The 5,900-nt window shown below is 36.6% G+C and overlaps 1 pseudogene; it reads left to right on the top strand.

Moving 5' to 3' along the window:
• Positions 1–324: 324 nt before the first annotated feature.
• On the top strand, positions 325–1,451 carry LOC100719851 (olfactory receptor 51L1-like; annotated as a pseudogene).
• The last annotated feature ends 4,449 nt before the right edge of the window (positions 1,452–5,900 follow it).

Below are 5,900 nucleotides of genomic sequence, written 5' to 3'. Positions count from 1 at the left end.
GGAGTTTGCAGACATACATAAGATATTTTGTTAGTGTTATCCCTGTACATCCCTCTTCCCTGTTACCATCAATTCTTCATTTTCTCTCCGTCTACAAAAGTTCTATATCCATATTTTTCTTCCAGTAATGTTTGCAAATCCAAGTTCTCTCCTTTCCTTCCTACTGCATCCATCACTTGTTCCCCTTCTCATTTGGAATAATTATCCATACTTTTTGACAGTTATTTATCTGTCTCCTCTTCTCATAATGCAGATATTGGATTTATCAAATCTCCACTCTGGAGAGAGACAGTGTAACTGGACAGTGGTTGAACACTCATCTCCATGGCAACCTCAAACACCAGCAGCACCCTGTCCTCCACATTCTATCTCACAGATATCCCTGGCTATGAAGAATTTCACCACCAGATTGCCAACCCTTCTGTCTGTCTCCTCTGCCTTGTTGGAGTAACAGACAACTGTACCATCCTGCATGTTGTTTGGAAAGACTCCATGCTGCATGGGCCCATGTACTACTTCTTGGCCATGCTCTCTCTCTCTCTGACGTCGGCATGCCCCTGCCCCCAGTGATAACACTTTTCCGGTTGCACTGTTCCATTTCTAGGCAGATGCAGTTCAATATCTGGGTGGTCCAAATGTTTTTGATTCATCCTTTTTCCTTCACTTAATCATCTGTGCTCTTGGCCACGGCCCTGAACTGATATGCAGCAGTTATCTGCAACCCACTGTGATATGATATCAATATATAGCAAATATGCACTTGGATAATCACTTAAAACTTCTCAGATAGTGAATAAATTCTGAGAATAAAACTGGTAGAAAATAAAAGCTGATCATCAAGATTGGGCTTACAGCCCTGCTCAGTAGCAGTATTGCACCATTCTCAGGTTTGAAGGAAATCTAACTTCCTTCACTTTCTGCCATTCCCATTTCCCTTCTCATTCCTACTGTCTATGCCAGGATGTAATTCTCTTAGCCTGTTCTAACACTAAATTAATGCTATGTATGAGATTGTTGCCATTATTGTGCTACAGAGCCTGGACTCCCTGGGCACTTTAGTATCTTATTCTTTCATCCTGCATTCTGTGTTAAGAATTTCATCTCATGAGGGGAGACTAAAGGCACTCAACACATGTGCCTCCCACATCTGTGCTGTGCTCATTCTGTGTATACCTATGATAGGGTTATCAATTACCCATTGTTTGGCCAAGAATTCCTCTCCCCTCATCCACATTTTCATGTCTCCTATATATTTAATGGTTCCTCTAGTACTTAACCCAATCATCTACACTGTGAAAACTAAGCAGATCTTTCAGGGAGCTTTTCATCTTTTATTCACTCCAAAATTAGCAGAATTCTATTGTGATGTAAACATAAATGCAAAGCCAAAGGAGAATCATGGAGTTCTATGTGCACTAGGAGGACAGTCACACTTGAAAATGGTTCTGTAGGTGTCTAGAGGCACAAGTAGGTTGTAAAGTAGTGTGCTGCAAATCATTTCTAATTTTTCTACCACTTTTATTCTCAATATTTATTTACTACCTGAGAAATTTTATGTGACTATCCAAATATTGCTGTATTTCCATATTTATTTACTTTTTGATATTTTGGAATATTTATCATGGACTCTTAAGCATTTTTTGTCATATAATTATAGTGTCTGTGAATGTATATATTTTAAGTTGCTTAATAAAGGTAAAATTTTGGGGGGAGGAGCAAAGATGGTGGATAGATTAGAACTGGTAACAGAAGCTCCCTGAGATAGTCAACTTAGAAATCAACATAATACAGAAAGAAGAGCCTCAAACAGAGAAGATCAATTCTCTCATCCCATTAAGAAATTAAGGCGACTTACTGACCATCCGAGGTCCCACAGTGACAGGCCGAGGTCCTACTGTGACTTGCTGAGATCCTGCCTCACCTTGCTGGGTTCCTGCTGTGACTTACTGGGGCCAACCGTGACTGGCCAGGGTCCCACCATAAATGGCTGGGGTCTCACTGTAACTTTCCCAGGTCCTACCACAACTTGCCAGGCTATCTGTGGTCCCGTCACTTTGACTCACTATAGGCGCAGTTACATTGAGTTTGGGGATTGATGAGCAGAACAGAGGGCTAAGTTGGCAGGGTGCCTACATCGACCTGTGGTGAGAGATGGGAGGGGAGCCATTCTATAAATAGCGGGGCTCCATCAGATGACATGCTGGGACTGGGCAGGACTGATAAGTACAAGGGGCAGTAGTGACTACAGTCAGTTGTTCCCTTCCCAAATGAGATTGGTGGAGTGAGCCAGACCTGGGTCACATGATCTGACTGGGACCCAATAGGTTATCCGAGGTCAAGTCCCTGCAGCGATGGCACACACTAAGCACACTGGCCCAGTAGGGCCTCAGAGGTTTGGCTGGTCTGTAGGGGAGGTGGCACAAAGTAATACAGTGGTACAGGCCAGAGTAGTTTGACTGATCTGGAAGGGAGGGGCCAACATACCCTGTCCCTGTCTGCAACTCACTAGCACACTGCAGTGTGAAGGGTCATCTAGCCAGTGCACTTCAGAAGAATTGTAACCAACAAAGAAAGAAACTGGGGCCTCCTGGAAGAAGCAAAAAAGATGGGAAGAGGAAGCAACAACAAAAATCTCCAGGCCCCAACCCTGAGAACATTGACCCAGGATAAGTAAATACAAAGGAGAATGAGAACAGCAAATATACAATATCAGACACAGCACTAGTGGACGTACAGAGATATATTTGGGACATCACAGATGAGTTTAAAAGTGAAATATTTAGCCAAATAAAGTAAGATATAAGAAGGTTAATAAAAGAGATACTAAGTACCTCTCAGACACAGATGGAAGAAGGGGGGAACTCAAAGGAGAGAACTATTTGGTGAAGAATATAAAAAATATAGAATACATAAAACAGATTCAAAGAGATCACCAGGAAATTAAAACTCTATGGAAAGATGATAATTCAGCTTGAAACAAACCAAGGATAGATTATCCAAACTAGAGTACAATTTTGTAATGTGGGAGTATGAAAGTGAAAACTTTTTAAAAATAACAAGGAAACAAACAGTAACAATACAAAGGCTAGAAGATAACAAAAAGATCTATAACTTGAGAATAAAGAATGAAGAAACTGAGATACAAACAAAGAAACTACAAAGTTTATTCACAGAAATAATTAAGGAAAACTTCCCAAACATAGGAAAATGAAATGATATTCTGATATATGAGGCATATAGAACTCCAGCCACCTACAACCAAAGCAGAGCTACAACCAGACATATAATAATCAAGATCCCAGAAATTCAATATAAGAGCAGAATATTAAAAGCTGCTAGAGACAAGAAACAGATAACCTACAGAGGAAGGCCCATCAGAATAACAACAGACTTCTAGACACAAACTATCAAGTCAAGAAGAGCCTGGAGCAAAACATTCCAATCCCTGAAAGAAAAGAACCTCCAGCCCAGATTGATATACCCTGCTAAACTGCCTCTAGAAATTAATGGAGAAGCAAGATGCTTCCAAGACAAAGAGTAACTTGGGAAATTTGCAGCCACCAATCCAGCTTTACAGAGAATATCCCATGGCATTCTAGAGAGAAAAGTAGTAGGATGCCAGGAACAGTGGCAGAGAGGCCTCAATGAATGGAGCAGAAAACATAATGAGGAATATAAGCAGACAATGGATGGCAAAAATATAGCCTAACAGAAATGAGACAGAGAATTTTTTTTATTAAAAACTGATATGATTGATAGTAGCAAGTGCGAGAGTATAGGCAAGTACACTGAAGATGACAAGACTCTACGATACACATTCTGGTTTAGTAACTGCCAGTTTTTGAAGTTCTATACTATATACAAAGCTGTGCTTTTATTAATACTGTTATGTACTGACACTCAATTACACTATGTCTGATGATACTGTCAATTCTATTGGAGATAACAAGAGACAACACAGGAAGCATGGTAGAATGATTTGTACAATGGTATTAATATGTTTATTTCATTTCATGTGTTTATAGGAATATGTTTTGTTTTCCCTTGCTTTTTTTCTCCCTCTAATATAGAAAGTATAGAAATACATGTTAAGACTCATGCATGTGTAGAATTTATAAATAGTTTATGAGAACTGATCATATGACACATGATGAAATGAACAGATACTTTGAAGAAAAAGAGATACTAAAATACCCAGTGCATATCCTGGAGTGGCACGATGTGAAACCCAGATATAGTATTATTCTTTGTTCAGAGTGGTATTAGCCTGCTCGTGTTGATTCAATCTCAACATAATTGAAGATATGGATAACTACATGTATGTTTAAGTATATAGGGTTGATAACCATATTTCTAAAATTTGCTGAATAGTTGCACAGAACTGGTTGCTATCTCACTACTTGAATACCCACTTTATAAGCTCCACTTTAGTATCTTGTATACCTATTTGTAAGAAGACAGTCTGTAACCATCAACTAGTAATTTCTTACTGTTTATTTTTTCTTTGAAATTATGTATTATTTCCACCCATTTTCTGTTTTGTTTATCTTTCTTTAAATTACATTTTAAAAAAAGACACTACAGTACCAGTGCTGATCATGGAGTGCCATGATGTGAAATCTAGCAATACTGTTATCCTTTGTTCAGAATGATTTTAACCTGCTTTAGCTTGTTTAATCTGAACATAAATGAAGATACAGATAAACGTATGTATGTTTAAGTGATAGGATTGACAACCATGTTACTAATTTTTTGTTGGACATTTGAATAGAACTGTTTGCGGTCTTCTGTTTGAATTCCCACTTTACTAGTTCCATTTTTGTATCTTGAACAACTATTTGTAAAATGAAAATATATGGACATCAACTAGTGATTTCTTACTCTCTAATTTTTTCTCTGAACGTACGTATTATTTCTACCTATTTTCTGTTTTGTTTAGACTTTCTTTAAATAATTTTTTTTTAAAAAGTAACATTTTCTTTGTCATAAAATATGTTTTGAATAAAAACTGATATGATAAACTGTCATGTTTCATCTGAATAAATTTCTAAATATTTAAACCTACAGGTTTCTCTACCTGAGGTTTGTTTTTGTATGGATATAAGATTTTTGGTTTCGTTTTATATGATTCATTTTTTAAGAAATAATTGCATTCTGAAATAATGCTGAAACTTCGTGTTTCTTAAAATTTCCAAAAAATACATTGGAAAGGTCATCAATATAATCAATTGTTTCAATAGGTCATCATCTAAATCATCTAAAACCAGAAGGTATTAAAAGGAGTGAATCTTACTGAGTAATAATGTTTTAGAAGTATGTAATTGCTGAAACACATAACGCAGAACTTTTATTTTGCATGTGAATCTCTTTTCAAAGTACATTTCTGTCTCATCGTTTTCAAATTTTTAATAGTACCTGTTTACAATATACAATAACACTATTCCTCATAGGATTTTGGTGCACGTAAGTAACATATCTTAATTCTTTTTACCTTCCTTGTACTCTGCCTGGCTTCTATTCCTTTCTTTACATCTATTTGTAACCTTTCCTTTCACAAAATATCTGTCTCCTTCTTTTCTATTAATTATCTGTAATTTTGCCCCTTTCTAACCCTCTGAAATTATATGACATTTAGTCATTCACGATTTACATTGCAATATTTGTGGTGTTAATGGAAAAAATTGAATGTACTTATTTTCACTGCCTCAATTAAAGAAATAGAAGGAAAAGAAAAAAAAGATAAAATGTTTACAGCTTCTAATATTTACAGAACTCGTAAAATATACGGTGAATTTTCACATTAATTTTTCTAACAAGAAATAAGTGTCAGAATTAGTTGCTTTTCTTGGTATAAAAGTGCTATTCATACATATCTGAATGTATAATACCAAAATAAATCA

The sequence above is a fragment of the Cavia porcellus genome, unplaced genomic scaffold (assembly GCF_034190915.1).
Source record: "Cavia porcellus strain 051 isolate PalLab524CR breed Dunkin Hartley unplaced genomic scaffold, mCavPor4.1 scaffold_9, whole genome shotgun sequence".
NCBI lineage: Eukaryota > Metazoa > Chordata > Mammalia > Rodentia > Caviidae > Cavia > Cavia porcellus.
This window is presented reverse-complemented; position numbering and strand designations above follow the sequence as displayed.